At 42.1% G+C, this 22,155-nt stretch overlaps 1 protein-coding gene across 2 annotated transcripts in view; it reads left to right on the forward strand.

Moving 5' to 3' along the window:
* LOC145714926 (pseudouridine-5'-phosphatase-like) overlaps nt 1-22,155 on the forward strand; it is a 292,524-nt gene that overhangs the window by 169,669 nt on the left and 100,700 nt on the right. Inside the window, exons 5-6 of one of the 2 annotated variants that reach the window (XR_014137062.1) lie at nt 7,805-8,019; nt 13,471-13,973. The gene's annotated coding sequence lies outside the window, so the exon portion shown is untranslated. Of the gene's footprint in view, nt 1-7,804; nt 8,020-13,470; nt 13,974-22,155 lie in introns of those variants that run through there. The other variant, XR_014137061.1, reaches the window with a different exon arrangement.

Consider the following 22,155-nt stretch of genomic DNA (forward strand, 5'->3'; position numbering starts at 1 on the left):
TGTTCCGGCCATTCATACCGGCTCTGCTCACCTGGACTCCAAGGCCTTCTCGTCACAGATGCTTTAGGAACACAGCTGTCTATTGGAGCCCCACAGTGGGTTTAAGAAAGACAGTCAGTATATTTGGGGGAGTTGCTCATCTCAGTAAATCCTGGCCATGAGTCAACGACGTTGGCCAACATTGTGATATGTGAGCAGAATTTTGGTGACGACGAAGGGTAGTCTATTGGACATACAAGGCCTAAAAGAGATGGAATCTGATCACCACTTACCCTCCACACCTTAGACACAGCCCCATATTAAGCCAGCCAGCCCCAGACTTAAGGGTTGACGGATAAATCAATCTTCTTTCCACAGAGGATGGGTTGGAAGCACCATTGATCTCAAGATCATAGACTCCAAGCTATGGTCAGGAGATTCACACCTGCCTGCCTCTGAATGTTAAAACCACGTTTGAAGCTCCACATTGGAGCTCTGTTGTGGAGGAGTGAGAGAAGTCAGCTCCTCATACGTGTGGGGATCTTCATGGTGAGGTTTCTCCTTCACGCTCTGCTCCCGTATGGTCACATGGGACATCCAGGTGAAACTCATGCTTCCAACATCAGTGAAGCCTCTCTTATTTTGTCTCCTACAGAAGCCAAATTTCAGACTGGATTATTGAATCAATGCCCATATCCTGGGTTTTGGCGAAAAACTGCAGTCTTGGCTTTCTGTGGGGTCAGTCTTGGTTGGCCTCCAGTGATCCATTTAGCAATACGTAACTAACATACTGTTGAACCTACTAGATGGGTAACGCAGGGACAATTTGTTTTTCCTCTCTATTTCTTGGTTTCTTCATCCTTTTTTTTTTTCTAAAAGTTTATTTATTTATTTTGAGGGAGGGGAGGGGCAGAGAGAGAGGGAGGGAGAGAATCCCGCATAGAGCCCAGTGTGGGGCTTCAAGTCATGAACCATGAGATCATGAGCTGAGCCAAAACCAAGAGTCAGACCAACTGAGCCACCCAGGTGCTCCCAGTTTCCTCATCTTTCAAACCGAGATAATAATGGCTACCTCAGGGACTGTGGATGGTCCCTTCCAGAAAGTCTGGAATCCCCCAAATATGTAAAGTGAGATTTTCCCAGGGAACTCAGAAGAAGGACCCTCTGCCTAAGAGTTTGCATGCCACTTGTCTTGAAACTAGAGCTTTTCCTTGGTTCCAGGGTAAAGCAACCCAGACCTCAAAGGACCCCACCCAGAATGCAGAGTTTATTCATCCACGGATGTCCGGTGAGAACACATGCAAAATTACAATGATCTCAGGCCATGGTAACATCTTCACAAACACCTGGAGATCCTCCTGATACTCCCCGGTACAGGGAAATAGCTATTCTCTGTAAGTGTGAGAGTTCTGGGAAGCACAGTTCTCGTAACCTGTCATTGAACTTGGATAGTTCTTACCCCTTACTGTACATCAGCATGACACGGACAGATTTTCTCAACATTCTTATCTTGAGGCTGTACCCCTGGTTAGTAACAATAGTGTTTCTGGGGTGGGACCGCGGCAGCAGTATTTGTAAAGATTCCTGGGTGATTCTGCTGTGCAGTGCAGGCTGAGACCATGGGCTAGGGCTGTCCACGTCCCTTCCTTCCTGGGAGATGAGCCCATCTGGTCATCACAACTGCATCTCTCAAAGCCTGGGTCCCTAGCGCCCAGGCTCCTGACCCAGCCTCTAACTGCTCTTCTCCTTCTGGGACATGTGTACCACAGTGAACAAACACCTCCACTTTCTCAACCCTTCTTCTATTCTTGGTTTTTCCCTGGGGCCACCACTGCCCTACAGTGCTCCCCCGGGGACAGCCATTGATGTGTACCTTGAGCCCTTTAGGGGAGTAGCACTCATCAAATTCTTGGTCTTCTCACTTCAAGATCTGTTGTTCATTCCTCTCCAGCCACCTCCACAGCCACGCCTTGCGTCTCGTCTTTATGCCATACTAACACCTGCCTGAAATCCCCACTGCACTGAGTCCTCTCTCCGACTTACACTTTCTGTACAATTCCCTTTGGATGAACCCCTCTCTTGGGAAAGCTTTCCTCTTTGTCTTTCTTGGCCTCACATGTCCCCTGTCTTGTGTATCTTCTTCATCCTCTGGCTGATCTTCAGCTGTGTCCTTTGGGGCTCCTCCCCTTGTGTCTCCCCATTAAAGGTTGTTCTCATTTTCAACCCTTATTTTGGGCAGCTCCATCCAATCCATCCTTCAAAGACATCATTAAGTGGTCCTCATGCTATACATGCTCATAGCACCTGATGCCATGGTGAGACCCATCACAGAGCTTTCACATTGTGTATTTACTTCTGGTTCTTCCCACCTAAATTGGGTTCTCTAGAGAAACAGAACCAATAGGATATCCCTAGAGATAGATAGAGAGATAGAGATAGAGATAGAGGTAGAGATAGAGATAGAGATAGAGATAGACTTAGAGATAGAGATAGAGATAGACTTAGAGATAGAGATAGATACAGATAGATATAGACATAGATATAGACACAGATATAGATATATACATACATAGGTATATATACCTATCCATCTATAGATCTATTTATTTATAGAAAGAGAGATCTCTGTAAATAGATACATAGGTATATCCAATAGATCTTTATCTATACAATAGATAATTATAATTCTATTAGGTATATCTATTTATCATCTATCTAGACACATCTGTCTCTGTCTCTGTAAATAGCTGTATTGTTATCTCTGTCTCTCTTTCTCTCACTATTGAATTATTTTAAGGAATTGGCTCAAGTGATTGTACAGGCTGGCAAGCCCCCAAATCTGCAGGGCCGACCAGAAGGCTGGAAATTCAGCAGGGATTCTATGTTGCAGTCTTGAAAAGGAATTGCTTCTTCTTTGGGAAACTTCAGTCTTTGCTCCTGAGTCCTTCAAATGATTAAATAAGACCCATCCCCAACCCCCAACCACTCCCCATCCATCCACATTATGGAGGGTAATCTGTTTTACTCAGTCTACCAACTTAAATGTACTCACATCTAAAACATATGTTTGCAACAACATGAAGACGAGTGTTTAGCCAAACAACTGGGCATCATAGCCTAGTCCAACATAAATTTCCTCACACCACCTATCTCAAATATGGAATGGATGTGGTACCTGGCCCTGTGTAAGTAATTCTTTTGTGTATAACTCCTTTATAACATTAAAAATAGCAGTGATCGGTATAGGTATTGAGTTTATACTCTGTACATAGACTATCTATACAGACTATGGACATCTGCTAAAAAATGGTTTCTTAGCTTTTGCTCACAATATTCTGTTTAATCTTCACCCCTAACTTGGACGTAAGTAGTTCAGTTCTGTATGATATGGCTGGACTCAAAAAGCTTGATTTGTAAACCAAATGGATGTAATCAATGAGATACAAGACTAGGGTTTAAATCTAGGTCTCCTGGCTTCTAATCTTATCTTCCAAATTCTAACACCTTCCTCTCTTCCCGTATTTATATTGGTATTAGGTTATGATCGTGTGCTCAGATGTAAGAGAAATGTATCTTTTCTGTGTCTCTTGAACCATTTCTCTAAATGAGTATTTATGAACAATCTTTCTCCTCTCAAGCATGTAAAAAAAAAATTCCAAGGGTTGCATTAAGCCTGTTATAACCCAGAGCCTCTCTCTTGACCCCAGCTGCCTCTTGTTTTAAAACAATACTTGGAAGAAAATAAATTGTTAGCTCTCGTGGCAGAGCCTTTATGCCAGGCTTTAGGGGATCATTACCATAATATTATGCGTCAGGAAGCAATTTTCCAAATGACACTTCAGTGACCCCAAAGAGCCTTAAATCAAAAAGAGAGCCTTGGATTCTATTTAGTGCAAAAACGGCCATTGACTTCTGTTTTTTAAAATAATCGAGCAGATATCACACAGAGGACAAAGTTATTGAGCTTTCCATTCTTTGGACCGTTGTCTGGGTCCAAGTAGATATGATCATTTTGTTGGTCGAGGTGCTAAATTTGGGTTGTATTAGGAAGGGATGGGGGGAAAGACTTAGAAATGTGTCATCCTCTGGCATGGTAGTCGAGAATTCTTAACTGGAATATTCATAAAACTGGAAGATAAATGTCTAGGGAGAATGGACCATGTCTTTTTCAATGTTTTATGCCCGTCTGCTTGATCTGTGCCTCGTTCCAAACAGCAAGGAGCCCAAGACCCAGTTCTCAAACTGAGTTATCAAACTTCCCCAAAGTAGAGACTGAGGTCTTTCAGTAACAATTTGGTTTTCCTCTTTATTCAATAGCTTAGTTCTCCCAAATGCACATAAAATGGGCTTTTCTCATGCCGTTTCCAATACACTTTCCAGAAAATAAGATGTACGTGAATGCCATGTCAATTGAAAGAGCTTTTGACTAGGAGTATTATGGTCACTAGAGAATAATCACTTGCTATGTATATTATGCAAAAGACTTTGTCTAAAGCACTCTTGTTTGTAAATAAAGCCCTTCAATGCCTATAATATAGGTGTAGGTCCACCATTCACTTCCTAGAATACAGTTCTTGATAAAGTACCAGAATAGGCACGCTAACGTGAGCCACTTGTTTATTTAACGTGAGCCTGGTTGGAACAATTGTGTTTGTAGGAAAATGGGACAGATGATGAACCTTGGCAAAGAGTCCCCAAACATTCAGTTCCTCCTTCACGGAGAGTCAAGTTTTCCGGAGACTGAAGTGATGGCGGTCAAACCTGCTTCTTTCCTTGGAACAGCCCACAAAACATAGGACAGAAGGGGATTGAAACCATCAACCCAAATGACTACCCTGGAGGAACACTGGTGTGCACATTACGTAGGACTTACGGCCATCATCCTTGTCGCTGTGGGGTGGAGAAACCTAGCTAGAAATGCACTGATAAACAGCCAGCACTTCAAGAAAAAATTCCAAATAGAAACTCAGTAAAACAGAAGGGCTCTGGGCACAGATCAGCTGGAGAAAGAGAAGAAGGTGTCAAGAGCAGAACCCAGCCAGTCCAGATGGGACATGGCTCCCTGTATACCTTGCCCAAGCATTGCTCAGCGGGCATGCGAGACTTCAAGGTGTCTCCTTTGTAACCCACTGTGTTACAGAAAGTCATAGTTCTCTTTATAGACCATCAGCTGCATCGTCACCAAAAAAAGTCCTTTTACCTTCTTCCAAAAGTAGCAAGTCCAACAGCTTCTCCAAGGAGTGTTGTGTTCTGAGGATCTGATTCCTGGTGGTAAATTCAACTCGTTACAAGAAAACAGAGGATGAAAGGAGCTCCACAGATGAAGCAAAGAGATGTCTTGAAAAATCGACTCCATCAGCGTTGAGGAGAGTAGGCCAACATAGAAACTAAGGATGGTGTTTGCAGGAACCACTTGTCAGTTAGGTCCTGAGAACCCCATGTGTGTTTGGGTGTCAAAACACAAAACAGATAAAAAGAAAGAAACAGAAACCAAACGCAGACTTAGTCAGGAGAGAGTTTTATTCCAAACGATTATTGGAAGTGTGGGGAAAGCCACTAGGGACATAGGGTCCATGGAGCTTGAGAGAATGCTCTGTCTACAAGGTCAGCAAGGACAGTTAGGCAAAAGGGGATTTAAAAAGATTTTTAATGTTTATTTTTGAGAGAGAGAGAGAGAGACAGAAACAGAGAGAGACAGAGCTTGGGGAAGGGCCAGAGAGAGAGGGAGACACAGAATCCGAAGCAGGCTCCAGGCTCCGAGCTGTCAGCACAGAGCCCGATGCGGGGCTGGAACCCACGAACCGTGAAATCATGACCTGAGCCGAAGTCAGACACTCAACCGACTGAGCCACCCAGGTGCCCCAAAAGGGGATTTTCTCTCGTAGAGAAGAGTAGTCATGACTGTCATAACCCACAACTCTAGAAGGATCTGGGCATGGGAAATGTAATGAAAGGTGGCACAATCCAATGGTAGACCAGAACTTGGTTTCCCCCTGAGCCAGCCTGTCCTGAGGAGAAGCTGTTCTGTCTCAGGCTGAGCGTACCAAATAAAAACAATCTCAGTAGAAAATTCAGGGCCTTGGGAGAAGGAGAGAAGCTGAACTAAAGTTTGCTTAACAAAGATTTTTGTTGCAGTGGATGAGTGGGAACAAGCCATTCAGTGAACCATTGAGGAGGCAAAGAATGGGAATCTGAAGAGTGTGTGTCTGGCTCGTCTAGGTGAACAAGCAGGCGTCTGTGAACTTATCTAACTCACGCGAGGGAGGGTGGTTCTTCCCAGTCAGCGGCTTTCCAGAACAGAGAGGGTGGGGCAATTTCTTAACCTTCCCCATTTTCCAGGATCACGGGGTTCAGGTAGATTTCAACATTGTCCTGGGTGTAACCCTGTGGAAGGGTCTTGGGGGAAACATTAGTTTCAACGCTCAGCCTCCTGGCCACTCAGGCTCCATGGACTCAGCATATAAAGAAGGAAGATGACTGTGAACGGAAGGAATGTTTCGTGGAATCCCGTTTCATGGGATGGCGTTGGTGCCATGGGTATGGTCGCTACAGCTTTTCTTGGTCATGTGGCTCTGGGAATCATGACGCACTCTGGAGTCTCCAGGAAGGAGCCCTGGAGGCTTCTTCCTTGGCCCATTGGAACAAGCTCACTGCACACCCCTTAGAAAGGATTTCTTTTCTTAATAGCAGCTTCCTTGAGATGGAACTCACATGCCATTCAGTTCACCGACCTAAATTCCACAACGTTTTCAACAGATTCAGGCTTGTGCATTACCACAATTTTAGAACATTTCCTTTCTGAAAGTAAACCCCATAACCATCAGCAGCCACTCCCCATTCCACCCTCTGCCAGCACGTGGCAGTTACCAGTCTGCTTTCTTTCGATAGGTTTGGCTTCTCTGGACATCTGACGTAAATGGACTCTACAACATGACCTTTTGTGTCTGGCTTCTTTCACTGCGTGTGATGTCTTTGAGGTTCAGCCACATGTAGCATGTGTCAGAATTTCATTGTTTTTTTATGGCCAGATAATGTTCTGCTATGTGAATAGAACACATTTTGATGATCCGTTCATCACGTGGTGGACATTTGGGATTTTTCCATGTTTTGGCTATTATGAACAGTGCTGCTGTGAACATTCATGTATGAGTTCTTATGCAGACAAACATTTTCTTCTTGGACAAATGCCTTCATTTCTACAAGACTCTCATGACCACCAGGGGCCACCCACTATTAGAGGATGGATCCCAGTAGGTACCTCCTTACAAGTACCTATAGAATCCAGGATTCTGGGCAGAACCAAATATGTAGCAGCTACCCCCTACCCTTACACTCTTGCCATGGCTCATTCTGTCTGCATGTCCCATTGCTTAGATTTGCACTGAAAGTATTAGCCCTTTGGGTCAATCATGCTCTCAAGAGATGAAAAGCCCATTTCCTCCTGGAGGAAAACATGGGCAGTTAGAGTGCTGGCCCAAACAGCGATGGCTATGTCCCCTCTCAAAAAGATATTTGCAGTGAGCAAGCAGTCCAGTTGATTCAATGATACTTTGATTAAGTCATGGCATTCAAGCAGTGATGGATAGAGAGAAGGTACAGCATTTGGGTCAGAAGAACTTGGTTCAGTCCTATTCAGGCTCCTTCTTAGCTGTGGAAGAGACTGCCCACCCCTTCTTCCGTATGCCCAGCTCTGCCCATTTCCAGTCTCCTAATGGGTAGATGTCCCCAGGTGACCAGGTCCCCCCCAGAAGTGAGCAGAAGTGAATGTACCAGGTGTGACTGTGGATGTCTGTCACAGGATCCACCCCTCTGCACTTCCTTCCAGCTGACTGTAAAGCTGATGCCCAGAGGGACCCTGCAAGATGTGGGCTGAAGACAACAGAAGCATGACAGCTTGGATCCCCGAATGACTGTGTGGACCAGAGACTTCCACTGCCCCATGGCACAAGCCCTACACTGTGCATGAGAGTGACCACGTCTGAGCCACCACGTTGGGTCCATTTGTAGCTGCAGCTTACCTACTCTAAAGCACCACCTCTGGTAAGTGATATTTCTCCCCGGAATCTCATCTGTCAGGGATGATAGCTGTGCCAATACCTTCTGTTCTTTGGGGAGTAAATTAAGCAATGCATGTCACCAGCTCTATAGCTGTACGTTGTAGTCAAAACATCTATTGTTGGAATTAACATTGACTAGAAATCATTGCTTATCAGTCATAGCTGAAGCTGTAGATTTACTCACACAGAGTGGGGCTAGAGATGTAGCTTTTAGAAAATGTGGAAGGAGACCCACAATCATCATCTAAAGGCTAATTTCCAGAACTCTTACTATGGGCTTTGTAAGGAACAGAAAAAACTTAAACATAAAACCAAAACGATCCTTTGCAACAGACCTGGGACAATTGAAAGAAACGCTCCCCACCAGGGGCATTTCATGGCATAGGTTTTCATCTTTGAGAGACTGTGATTATTTAGACATTTGGTCAGAGACACGTTTAACAAAATACAAGCTTTCCAAAGTGACTATGTTATGTCGAAGAGGAGTTCGGGTGGCAGAAATAATAGAATCTAATCTAAACACAGGACCTTCTGGAATTGTATAGCAAAGATTTGATGAAAACTAGACAGAATCATGTGACGTTAATACCTGCAGCTATTTGTGCCTGGAATTTATTGTGTGTGAATGCTCTGTCATACATAGGAGTATAGCATTGGCATCAAACACGTTTTATGGAATTAGTGAGAACATTCTGTTATTTTGTTTGACAAGAACACGTTTGTTCTTTTATATGACTTTTAAAAATATTTTGGGGGGAGTGCATGCAAGTGAGGCAGGGGCAGAGAGAGGGGGAGGGAGAATCTCAAGTTGGATCTGGGCTGCCAACACAGAGCCCGACGTGGGGCTTGAACTCACGAATCGTGAGATCATGAACCACGAGATCATGACCTGAGCCGAAACCGATGGTCGGGCGCTTAACCGACTGAGCCACCCAGGCACCCCCTTATTTGACTTTTTAGAAAGAGATCTCGCAGAGGCATACCCTACCAAATTAAAACAGTGGTCCAGCGATGTAGACTGACATCTCTACCAGTGGTTAAAATGCCACCTCACACCACAGAGAATGGATTTTTTGAGCTCGACAGCAGGCCTTTTATGAGTTCTCAATACATGCAAAATTATAATAATTGTTTCTACTTGCTCCCTCTTTCAGAGTCATTAATTGATTTTCCTTATTGTATTCAAATTACAGACTATATTTAAAAATGTTTTATTAATTGCCAGCATACTCCAGGCTCCTTGGCAGTGTGTTTCCACTCTGCAGAAGCTGTTGCTTGTTTTTGTATTATTTATGAAGGGTATGTTTATTCTTCCTTAGCATAAAGAGTACTTCTTCCAAGTGCCGGATCGCTCTCAGGAATAATGATGTTGTGTTGATACAGAGAAGGGGAACGAGCCTTCGGCTCCTGGGTCTGTCCTTGGGTCTCTCACTTCCTAATTGGGTCGCCTTGGAAACTCAACTTAAACTCTCTGTGTGTCACTTTTCTTGTTTATAAAAAGAGAATGGTAATCACAGTGTCCCCTTCATCGGGTTGCAGTCGGGACCAAGGAGATTAACAGAACCATTCTTGGCTCCATTGTAAACGTTCAATAATTGTGTTATTTTTATTGTTAAGCTTTGGTGCTCAGGTGGTTGCTTTATTCATGACATGATTCTGTAGCACCTCCCTTGTGGTGGAGATGGTGCTGGTTTCTTGCAAACGTAGAGATAGTTACAAGGAAGCTTGGGTGAGCTTCACACTTGGCGGGGAGGAGGCACCACGACCTCCATTCAGTGTTGTTGTGTTTACAGTTGAAGTCACTTCAGAAAATGCTGGTGTAAAGTATGGACTTCTCAGTTAAGACTGAGAAAGGTATGCCTTCACAGAGGGGTTGCTTTCATTTCTTTGGACTTTTTCTTTTCTAATTGTGCCGTCTCCCTCCCGTGAAAGTTTAATGCCATAGTTACACAGTGCCTCTGGTTTTGTACTACGTGCCTGTTTGTGCTTTATACATAAAAACACTACGACTTTTTTTACCCCTAAGATTCAATCTTGATGCTTTAGGGGTTCTATCGTCTCCATTGATGGTACATGCCGTACCAAAAAATAGCACCATGGAATGAGCGGAGAGGAAATTTTGATAGACAAATAGGAGTGTATTCCCATATCACACTAGCTGAAGCCTCTTATATATTCTTGAGTGACACAATCCACACATGTCTCTATATCAACATCTGCATATAGTTATTTTTACATATACATGTGCCTTGTATGTGCTGACGCTGTTTAGGTATGTATTTACATTATTATACTTGCACACATACCTAATTCTAGTTAGCAAGTAGGGTTTGCATTATTCTTTTTTAATTTTTTAAAAGTTTATTTTTTTATTTTGAGAGAGAGAGAACAAGTGTGGGGGAGGGGGAGAGGGGAGAGAGAGAATCCAAGCAGGCTCCACGCTGTCAGTATGAAGCCTGATGTGGGGCCCGATCCCATGACCCTGGGATCCTGATCTGAGCCGAAATCCAGAGTCGGATGCTCAACCACCCAGGTGCCTGAGTTTACATTATTCTTAACATATCCTTTTTAGTGATTTTTTAGATAATTCAGAGGAACAAAAAGAGCGTATAGTCCTCCAAATACTATTGTATATCAATGGTTAGTAAGTGGACAAATCTTGTAGTTCATAGTGAACAAAACTGGATAGGCAACATGTGAAAAAAAAGCCTCATTAAAATCTGTTTTCCCATCCTAGTTATAGAGGCAAGCGTTTTTGTAGAAACTTTGGATATAGTAGAAAAGTATACATGAGAAACAAAAAAACAAACAAAATCAACCGTGAACCTAGCACTCTGGAAACATCATTGTCAATGTCTGAGTATCTGTGTATACACACACGTTCTGGTTATGATAAGAAACACATGCAGAGCTAAGTGTTAGAAAAGGGGGCAAGGTCCTCAAGATGGTAAGACACACTGACTGTGTAATCTAGAATCTAGTCGTGTTCAAAAAGAGATCTGGCCTTTGCCCCTTACCTTCTGGAGGTGACCTCTAAGCCCTTGGAATGTCCTGTGTGAGAGGTGTCTTTGCCTGGGGCCTTGGGGTCACTGGATTGTGTAACATTGTGATTTAGGGTGGGGCTTCTGGCCATGCCAGAAAACCTCACAAAGTGACAGAGGGTGGACGCTTTGGGTCATGCGATATCAGCTTGTCTTCCTGAGTGTGTTGGGACTGAGATCGGCCGCATGGTCAGTCCTTCTTACATGATGGAGCCCCCATAAGAACTCTGGACACCCAAGTCTCAAGGGGGTGTTCCTTGGCAGTATTCTGTGTATATTGTCACCCATCAGTGCTGGATTGTAACACTGTCCATGTCTCCACAGGGACAGAGTACCTAGAAGCTCTGCATTTGTAATTTTCTCACATGCATCTCCACGTGCCTTTTCCCTTTGCGAATTTCCGTGTGTACCCTTTAGCTGTAGTAAACCATAACTGTGAGCAAAACAGCTTTCTCTGATATCTGGGAATCCTTCTATGGAATTACTGAACCTGACAATGGTCTAGGGAAGCTCCCCAGAGCTTGCAAAATTGCATCAGAAGTGATGACAGTCTTGAGGACTGCTCTCTGTACTTTGGTGGTGGGGTAACTTTGGCATGGGCATGTAGCTAAATATAAGGGGAGACCACAGGAGTGGGTTAATGCAAAGAGGTGGGATGTAGTGAGACGGACATAATGTACGGCTCCAGCTAAGAGGCCAAAGACCTTCCCTGGGGGTTTCCTAGCACAGGCACTGTTAATCAGGGCTGGAACTTTTATACTCTCCATGGCATGGTGCAAGGATGGGCTAACCCTGTTTAACAAGCTGGGTGCAAGAGAATGAAGACCATCTCTAGTGCTAGAGAATGCTAGAAGCAGCACACTCAACATGAGGGGGAAGGCGTTGTGGGCATCATGGTCATGAGGAGCTTCCAGGAGGAGAAGAGCTTCAACTGGGCTTGGACGATGAGCGATTTTGGGAAGGTCACTTGGAGAAAGGGGGCAGCAGGAGTGAATGCTGAAGGCAGTGATATTTAGGGAATGCTTATGGTGCAGGGCGCAGACCTCTCTTTTCAGGAGGGTGAATGGGAGTGGGCCCATGCAGTAGAGTGACAGTCATATTTGAGAAATTTGTGGGTGATCTTGAACCTCTGGGTAGGGAATCCAGGTTCTCTCCTGTTTTATTACTTACTGTCCTTAACTATGGCCTTGGGAAAATTAGTTTCTTCATTTGAAAAAAACGGTCTGTTAATATTTAATTTAGAGAGCTCTTGTGAAATGTAAGTAGGAAATGTATATAAAATATTTATTACTTTCCTTCGCACCTTGGAGATGCTCACAATACGGGTTTCCTTTTATCCCAACCAAGAATAGCCTCCAGGTTGAAGCAGGAGAGTTCTATGAGAAATATGGTATTTAAGAATTTTTTTCTGGAGGAAGGCAACAGAGATGAAATTGAATTAGAAATAATTGAACATGGAGAAAAGGAACTCAATAAAAATAAGAAATAAATATAACTTTAGGTATTTTGAAAATTGATACATTAAAAAAAATCCCATGGTCACACAACTCAAGAAATGATTAACAGCGGAGAAACTCAACAGATACTATCTTTAATAGATGACCATGGTTAACATCTTCAGTGTTGAGTCACATGGAAATCATGGACCCCTGATAGGATGTGATGGGAAGGACACCTTCCCTCTGAGGACTTCTTCCCCCAAACCCCTATCTCTGCAGTTTAATCATTAGAAGGCATCAAACAAGCCCAGATTGAGAGACAATCTAGAAAATATCTGTGAAGGTTACAAAAAGCAAGGGAATTCTCAGAAATTGTCATGGTGCAGAGGAAACTAGGAGGTATAATAAGTAAATACAATGTAGTATCCTGGATGGGATCCTGAAACAGAAATATCTCACAATTGAAAACACTGGGAACATCCTCGTAAAGTCTGTAAATACAGTTAATAGTAATGTTCCAAAGTTGGTTGCATAGTTTAGACAAGCAGGCCATGGTCATGTAAGATGTGAATATTAGGGGAAACTGGGTAAATGTTGTAAGGGAAATCTCCATGCTATCTTTATAACTTTTCTGTAAAACTAAAATTATTCCAAAATTAAAAAAAGTTTAGTAAAAAATACTAAACAAGACAAAATTAAGAAAAATTATTCCTGATTTAGTACTGGCTGTACAAAGAAATTTACTGCCAAATAAACTACTCTAATCTGGGGTTCCAGGATCTGAGGACAGGAGAAAATGAACATGCCAGCTCAAGAACAAAGAAAGAGAATTTGTCCTTCCTCTGCCTTTCTGTTCTATTCAAGTCCCCAGTGGGTTGGATGAGGCCCTCCCGCATTTGGTGAAGGTAGATCTTCTTTACTCAGGCTACTGATTCAAATGTTAATCTCTTACAGAAACACCCTCACAGACACACCAAAAGTAATGTTTTACCAGCTATCTGGACATCCCTCAGACTGGTCAAGTTGACACATAGAATTAAACATCACATGAGCATCTAAGAGAAGCAATACATGGTTTCTAAGTAGCCACTTAAAGGAGATCAGCACCCTTTGGTTTTGTGGAGCATGGAGTTTGATAGCACATATAGGTTTAATGCCATATGGCCTTCCTTCATTGAGGAAGATGAAGGTCATCAAAGGAGGAGAGAGATATGGAGGGAGAATAGGAGATGGGAATCTTTAAAAGGCATGCAAGGTCACAAAGATCTGGAAGATTATAAGCTGTGAAATGTACGAAGTCTATCCCTGTTCATCTCACTTATGAAATCTTCGATGAAATCTGCAAAACAGATTCACAAAAACTCTGTGTGGCTGGATTTCCCGTGGACATTGGTGAATGAGACAAATTCTGCATGCCATTTGTGTTGGATGACTCAAATAAGGGGCTCCGTTCTAGGTTGTTGATACAGTGCAGTGATCTAGAATGAATGGTCCTTGGTTTTACATTCCTGTTCCATCATGGTGTCGTAGGTTGACTTAACATGTCACAGTTTTTTACTTCCATGCAATGAAGAGGGTTGGCATAGGAAACACCAATAGTACCTGCCTCTGTCACTACCACAAAGTTGTCTAGAGTGTCTGTGTTCTTAAATCGTGTTTTTGTCTTGCCTGCTAGCAGGGCATGATGCCATCTAGTTGGTTCAATTTCCATGGAGGTATAAGGTATGCTCCGGTAACAGACCTACTAGATTCCAACACCCTGCAAGATCTCTTTCTTTACTGTTTGATCCACTTCAGGGACATTTCATTCTGTTGTAATTATCCAGTCTACACCCTTGGATAAAAAATGCGTATACCCAGAAACATTGCAAAAGTTGGCCATAATGGCATGCAAATTACGGAAAATTCTCATACGCAAGAAAATGTTATTGTTTCCTCTAGTGCTGTCAAAAACCTTTGCATTCAAGCACAGTTCGGGCAGCCTTGGTTCACCTGGGAGCTTGTAGAAAATGTAGTATCTCAGGTCCCTTCCCGCCAAGACCTATGGAATCAGAATCTATAATTTTAACAAGACCCCTAGTGGATTTGTGTGCACATTAATGTTTCAGAAGCTCTGCTCCAAAATATACCATGTGAAATCTCAGCTGACCCCGCCAGTGAAGGGAGAAGAGAGCAAAGGAGACCATAGTTGGTACTTGAGAGTCTGACCCTGGGGTTGAAAAAGCAGATTTCCTAACTCCTGCCCTCTTTGTTTTCTGAAAGCCTCAGAGGAGTTTCACCCTAAGACCAAGATGTCAGTTTAACATAAGAACCCTTATTCAAACACTGATTGAGAAAGGCAATCCTTTCCTCCCCTTTTCTAAAGCTTGCAAATAGCTGTCAGAACCAAAGGATCATTTTTTTTTTTAGGTGATTTCTCTCCTGAATACAAAAATAGTCCTTTTGTGTGCTAGGAGAAAGGACTTTGCTCTGTCTGGGACCTCTTCGTTTGTTTTATTTACAGTCTCCAATCATGGTGGTATGGAGGGCAAGGAATCGTGTGTGATAGTCAGTTTTCCTCCTTTTCCTTTTAAAAGACTGGATGTGAAAGCTTATATTGCTGGGAAGCCCAGAAGAGGATACTGTGGGAAGAGGCTCATTCTGTGTAAAGGACGAATAGAATTGCCCACATCTCAGCATTTCTCTGTAACTTCAACCATGGTCAAATTAAGAACAGTAGGGGCCACAATATTCACCATGGTTACATTCAATTAAAATGACCTAATATTTTTAAAAGCCCATTTTATGTAGTTACTACTTGGATTGATAGCTTCAGTGATAAAATGTGATGACAATCCATGTATGTGTCAGTCCCCATCTGTAGCCACTCCACCCTTAAATGTGCCATCTATGTTTGCTGACTTTAGACCAAGACTCTACATGCAATTCTTAATGTCCCTCCTATTTGTCAGAGTATCAAACTAGTACATGTTCATTCTAAAGCTACAAAGTATCTATAAGCATAAGGAATGCAATGAAGATCGACAACGACCCTACCCCAGGAATGACCAATGTTTACATTTTATAGTACAGCCTTCCATATTCCCTTCATTACAGCAAGACTTGGAGAATGTTCTTCCACAACATGGGATCCTTAAATAAAACCACTTTGTGAATTAAAAACATTTTATATATTATTCTCGTCTTTCTGTACAAATTCCTAATATTCTTTGGTATCATTGTTACTGGCCAGACATGACTTTATTTGTGAGAATCACACACTTTGTCCCATCTGTCTGACGTCATTGGGTACTTACATTGTTGTCAATGAATCTTCATAGATTTTAATTTTATTTTTAATTTGCATCTTTGTTAATGGACTTTTCTCTAGCATTCTTGTGTTCTTTCGACCATTCAGATTTCCTTCTTCCATCTGGTTTTCCTCACTTTTTAAAATCAATGTTTCCTAGTTGTTCTAGTTCAAAAACAGGTAAAAATACAAACACATTCCATTTTAAAGACTATAAAGAAAAATGCTAAAATATTTGTTTGTAAAGACAAAAAAAAAAAAAAAAAGGAAAAATACAGAAGTACAGATGTAAATTGGAAATCCCAATCTCCTCATTCCCAGCTTTCTTGCAGGTTCTTCCTCCAAATTTCTCCCTTGTTGGGGGGTAATGACTCCATTGCGTCTATGTTCTACCAGACCCTTTAGTAAGCACATACAATATAGTGTCAGCACACATAGAGTATTTTTAAAATAATGTGAAATCATCCCAAATATTCTATTGTGTGTACATCTTAGATATACTTTTTTTCCATGCACTCCGATTGGGTTACAGTATGGTAATCACACTTAGATGCCTTTGGACAATGAAGCCCCTGGACACATATCCTTATACACCTGTGTGCATCTCAGTCTTGGATGCATCCAAACAGCTCTTGGGAAGTGCCAGGAGTCCCCCCATGATCCATCACTTGTGTGCACAGAGAAGGGTGGCCAGCTGAATACAGGCAAAGATGTGTGTACCTGGGCCATATTCTTGCTTTGAAGAGCAGAAGCCCCCATTCTGACCTAGACCTGGAAGGCGAGTGCTGCCATCTGCTTTCCTGCTTCAACAGAGCGTGTCTGACGTTTGAGTGGGCACGATGAGCATCATTTCCTCTCAATTCTAGAGGTAGTGACAATTCCACGGATGGACGCCAATTTCCCCAGACTCTTCAGATCACCTAATGTTACATGCTCGGGATGGAGAGAAGGTGGCACCAGCAGAATGGGGTGATAGTCAATGGTGGTAAGAAACAATGGAGACAGGTTTCAGAAGAGTCACAAAAGGATCACCATGAGAGGATCACATCAGTTACAGAACCAAAATCCAGAATTCTCTGAGTGGCTGCTTTTTGCCCCAGATGTGGTAGGTTCCGTGTCTCTGTTGGATCAAGATAATCAATGGAGAGAAGTAAAACTTTCTGGACAGTACTTGTAGCTTTGGACTTTTTTTCTTTCTTCTTCTTTTTTCTCAGCTCTGTTCTTTCTGAATTGCGCAGCCATGGCCTTAGGTCGTAAAACCTTGAATGGCAGAGAATGGATGTGTTTAACTATTTTATTGAGGGAGAATAAAATATTCATGTTTGCCTCAAGTGTCAGTGTGTTTGATGCTTTGTGAAGTGTTGAAAATGTGGTACCATTTAAGAGAGCTTAAGACTCATACTGAAAGGCAGTTTATCTTTACTGGTGAAATGCCAACATCCTACATTTGAGTTTTAGATCTTGTGAGTGGAGATAACAGGTACCCATTGAATATTTCTGGCACTAATAAAAACATGGTTTTTCAGAATGTCAAGGTTTTATTCCCCACCCATCTCTCTGAATGCCTGGTACTTAGGGGAAGTGTTGCCTACTTTCTCAGCTCCTTACACTGGATAAAGTCTTTGTGTAAAATTTCCTTTTAGTCCCAAGTCTGTAAACCACAACAACGAAAACCCAAATAACAAAAATCTGGGATAATGAATGAAACGATTTTGCCTAAGGCTGAAATACATCTTTGAGTCACAGTCCCCTGGGTAGAAAGACTTTCTGCTGAGATGAAAGAAACTTTTAAAATATTTTATGTATTAAAGTAATTGCTGAAATGGTAATTGGCAAAGGAAGAAATGTTCTGTTATTCTATTTAATATTTTAGAAGTGCTGGTGATTAAGACTCTGGAGATGTGTAGGTGGTAGCACAGTTGGGAAACATATATGAAAGTCTTGAAATGTATGTGCAGCAAAAAGCCCAGCATAGCACCCAGCCTATGTTACGAGTTCAAGAATTCAAAAAATAGCACATAATGGTCGTGACAGTAAGGTACCGTGTAGGGGCTTTGCAGTACAGAGAGATAATTGTGAGCGTATAACTACTAAAGGGTGTTGATGAGATGTCTGTTTATGTGTATGACAATCAAGCCTTGAACAACACACAGTTGAAAATCCACATAAACTTTGGACTCCCCCAAAACTACTAACCTACTCTTGACCAGAAGCCTTAGCAACTGCATACACAGTCAACTAACACATATTTTCTATATGTATTACACACTATATTCCTAGAAACAAGTAAGGTAGGGGAAAGAAAAATGTGATTAAGAAAATCATTAGGAAGAGAAAATGGATTTTCAAAACCAAGGGTTTTGAAAAAATTGCACACGAATGGACCAGTGCTGTTCCAACACGTGTTGTTCATGGGTCAGCTGTAGTTTTCTTCGGCTGCTGGAATGACGTGTTACAAACTGGTGGCTTACAATGACAGATTTATTCTCTGATAGGTCAGGAAGCCAAAAATCCAAAAGCCCAAGGTGTCAGCAGGGGTGTGCACCCTCTGGAGGCCGTAACAACTATGCCTTCCTTGCCCCTTCCAGCTTCCAGTGCTGCCGTCCTCGGCTCTTTGGTCCATGACAGCATCCCTCCCTTCTCTGCCTCCCTCTCTACATGGCCCTCTTCCCTGTGCATCTCTCTGTGCCCTCTCTTCTTAAAAGGATTTGGGGCCCACCCTAAATTCAGAACTGTTTCATCTCCAGATCCCTAATTACATCTGCAAAGACCTTTCTTCCAAATAAGGTCACATTCTGAGATTCTGGGTGGACCTCAGTTTTTTAGGGAGCACCGTGCATCCTTAGGATAGCCGGGGGGGATCAGAGTATGCCAGCCCGAAATACGCCACTTTGACAGAAGGATTAGTTTGAACTGAAGGCAATTAAGAAGCACCAAATGCAGAAAGAGCTCTGTGTCCCCCCACTGTCTGCCCAAAAGCAGGACATACATTTACCTTCGTAAAGGCATTTCGCTTCCCCTGCTCTTGTACCAGGAGGAGAACCACCTTGATCATTGGAGACAGATCTACAAACAAACCTTACTAAAATAATCCTTATCTTCCTTTCGTTTCTCTCCATGTTATTTACTTTTCCACAATTTACTACCCTAGGACCCTAGACACTTTTGCCTTTTCATGTTTTCTTTTTAAAGTGTATTTATTTATTTTGAGAGAGACAAAGACAGTACAAGTGGGGAAAGGGCAGAGAAAGAGTGAGGGAGAGAATCTGAAGCAGGCTCTGTGCTCCAAGCACAGAGCTTGATGTGGGGCTTGGACTCACGAAACCATGAGTTCATGACCTGAGCTGAAACCAAAAGTCGGACACCTAACTGACTGAGCCACCCAGGTGCCCCTCCCTTTGCCTTTTCTTGTCACTTACCTACAATGTATTGCCCTTTGTTAAAATGGCATATAAGCTCCTTAGTCTGCCAGGGTCTTCTTTTCTATGAAGGACTCTATATGCACAAATAAACCCTCTTTACTATTAATCTATCTTTTAGCAGTGTAATTTGCGGGCCTCATTACTATAACCTAAGAGGGTAGAGGAAATTTTTTTCCTCCCCTCCATATCCAAGGACGCTAAGCTTTCTCCTCAGTTTCTCCCCACAAAATGCAAGCACAGAACACAGTATCTGGAATGTGAGTATTCTTTATTGCCATTCACCCCAGACCCCAACAGGGAGCCCTAGCAGACTACACCAGTCATGAATGCCATTCTTAGAGCATAGCCTAGAGGAGATCTTGAGTAGGGACGAAAGCAACTTGCACAGCTTTCCTTCCCTTCAATCCCATACTTAAACTTGGATAGCTGCCCCTAATGGAAAAGAAAGACCTTCTTCCATGGAAAGGAGAATTGGCCCCAGAGTCTAGGAGAGTCCAGCCAAGAGCTTCTTCGTTGAGGCCTGGTACAGACCGCTTGGGGGCAATGGGCATAGGTGACAGGGACAAACTGGCTTTCTTCAGGAGGGCAGCCAAGTGAGAAAAAGAATCGAAAAGAGTGGGACCTCTTGTCCCCCCACTTTGTGGAAGGAGAAATTGAGGCAGGGATGCTTTCTCTGAAAGAACTCTCCCAACAACCCAAGAGGAAACTGTTCCCTGTCATAGGAGGCTGAATGCCAGACACTGGAGGAAAACAAAATTAAAAAAGGGATTGATCATTTCCAATAGAGTTCTTCAAGTCTGCTCACTTAGGACTAGCAGACCATTTCCCTCCACCCCCTCTACCCATAAAATAATCTCTGATGGGCCTTAGATTATATACAAGAGAGATTGGAAGTTTAAAGTTTTAGGAAACTAGGGCTCGTGGTTGTCCCCACCTCTTGGCTGATAAACAATTTCTTCTTTCTTTCCTGTAATTCAGTTATGGTAAATATGGCACTTTGGCCTGACCTAGCTGATTCTCATCAACACCTATAATTTTCATAATAACTCTGTCCTTGTAATGTGAAAACAGCCATGAACAATATCTAAGCCAGTGGATGTGGATGTGCCAATAAAACTTTATTTATAAAACCAGGCTGAGGGCTGGATTTGGCTCATGGGCTATAATGTGCCAACCCTTGCTATAAACCATGAATCAAACTGAGCCCTGAAAAAAAAAAAAAACAAAAAAAAAACCAAAAGCTTAAAAGACCCTTTATTTTAGAGGAAAGGAGAGGCTCAAGCTTGCAGCTCAGTTTTGTGACACTATCCCAGAATGGCTTTTATCCCTTGATTTCAGTGAACACAGCAGAAGGAAGAACTAATCCAATATCAACAATACCAAATATAGAAAAAATGGTATGCAAATCTTTGTGTTTTTTAAAGATCTTTATGCAACTCCTACATAGCTGCCTATAATTCTTGAGTTCTTTTCATGGAATAGCGTCTCTCAGTTGTAACAATAAATATGTCGTCAGGTGTCGGGAAATTCATACCAAAATACGGATTTTAAATTCAAAATATAAAGTTATTTTCTCCAATGCTGTGGCTTCTGGGACACCTGTAAGGAAACCTAACACAGTAACACATTTTCCCCCATACTTTGGCAAGACTGTCAATAAGGATAAAAGTCTATCTCGTCTTGAGCAACAGGAGGAAGGTGGTGGTGCAGTAGGAGGAACCTAGACTCCTCTCATCCTAAGACACAACTAGATAACCATCAAATCATCCCAAATATCCCAGAAATTGACTTGAGGATGGAGCAAAGAAACTCCACAACTAAAGAAAGAAAAGAGACAACACCGAAGAAGCCATGAGTCTTGGGGAAGAAGTCTTCTTTGCAAATTCTCGGCACTGCGAAATTTTATGAGGAGGAAAAGCTACAAAATGATTTGCAGGTACACCTGTGATAAGTCACGTCCAATCCAGATAGAATAAAGAATAAACAAAAATTAGGCACATTTTGTTCTCACTACCGAACTTCAAAAGGACAGAGTTATAATCACACTTTAAGAAGACAATTTTCTTTTTAATAGATGTGAGTCTCTGGAGGCTAAAAAAAAAAAAGTTTCTCAACATAATTGCTCTATCTTGCTATTTTTCGTTTCCAACTGCCGACGGATTTTTAAAACTTGGCCCAACTTATGACTCCCAGGTGCGAAGTTCATTCTACAAAACAGTTACTGAAAACTGTTCTCTTAAATTACATTTTGCTGTGCACCGGTTAGTGATATGAAATATCCATATTCTGTATGTCAGATATCTGGACATAAAGAAACAAGTAGAAGTTTTCTTAAAGCTCGATAGCATAATAAACTAGAGATGAATTTAAAAAAAAAAGAATCTGTCTCATTTTGGGGGACAAGAAATTGGATTCCCTCCATTTTCTTCAGTGTAAAAGATTTCACCAGATCTCTTAAAATGAGGGATGATACCTAGAGTTAAAAAGTCACGGTTCGCATAAATCAAAAGAACCAAAGAGCTGAGAACAAGTTTGCAAAAAGATAATTTTAAGCATACATTATAATTGGTCTGCCACAGTACTTATCCATTATCTGCTTTTTTTTTTTTTTTTTTTTTTTTTTTTTAGTTATTACCAATTTTCTGGGACATAATGGACAATTGTGCTTAGGAATTTGAAAGTAAAATGTGACATTTGCAAAAAGGTTTCCTGTTCACCTTTGTACTTCTTAGGTTTGGCAGAATTGGTATTGCAAAAAAAAAAAAAAAAAAAAGGAAAGAAAAAGAGAAAAAAAGTTTCTCTGTGAAGGTGGTTCTTAAATTGACATAATTCATGTGAACCTTGACCTGAAACGGGTAGCTTGCTCCATTTGTGTGAGATTTGATCTGTGCTTTAATCCTTCCCTGGGAACAAATGCTTAACTCTGCA

This window comes from Panthera onca, chromosome Y, assembly GCF_046562875.1.
Source record: "Panthera onca isolate mPanOnc1 chromosome Y, mPanOnc1 haplotype 2, whole genome shotgun sequence".
NCBI classification, from domain to species: domain Eukaryota; kingdom Metazoa; phylum Chordata; class Mammalia; order Carnivora; family Felidae; genus Panthera; species Panthera onca.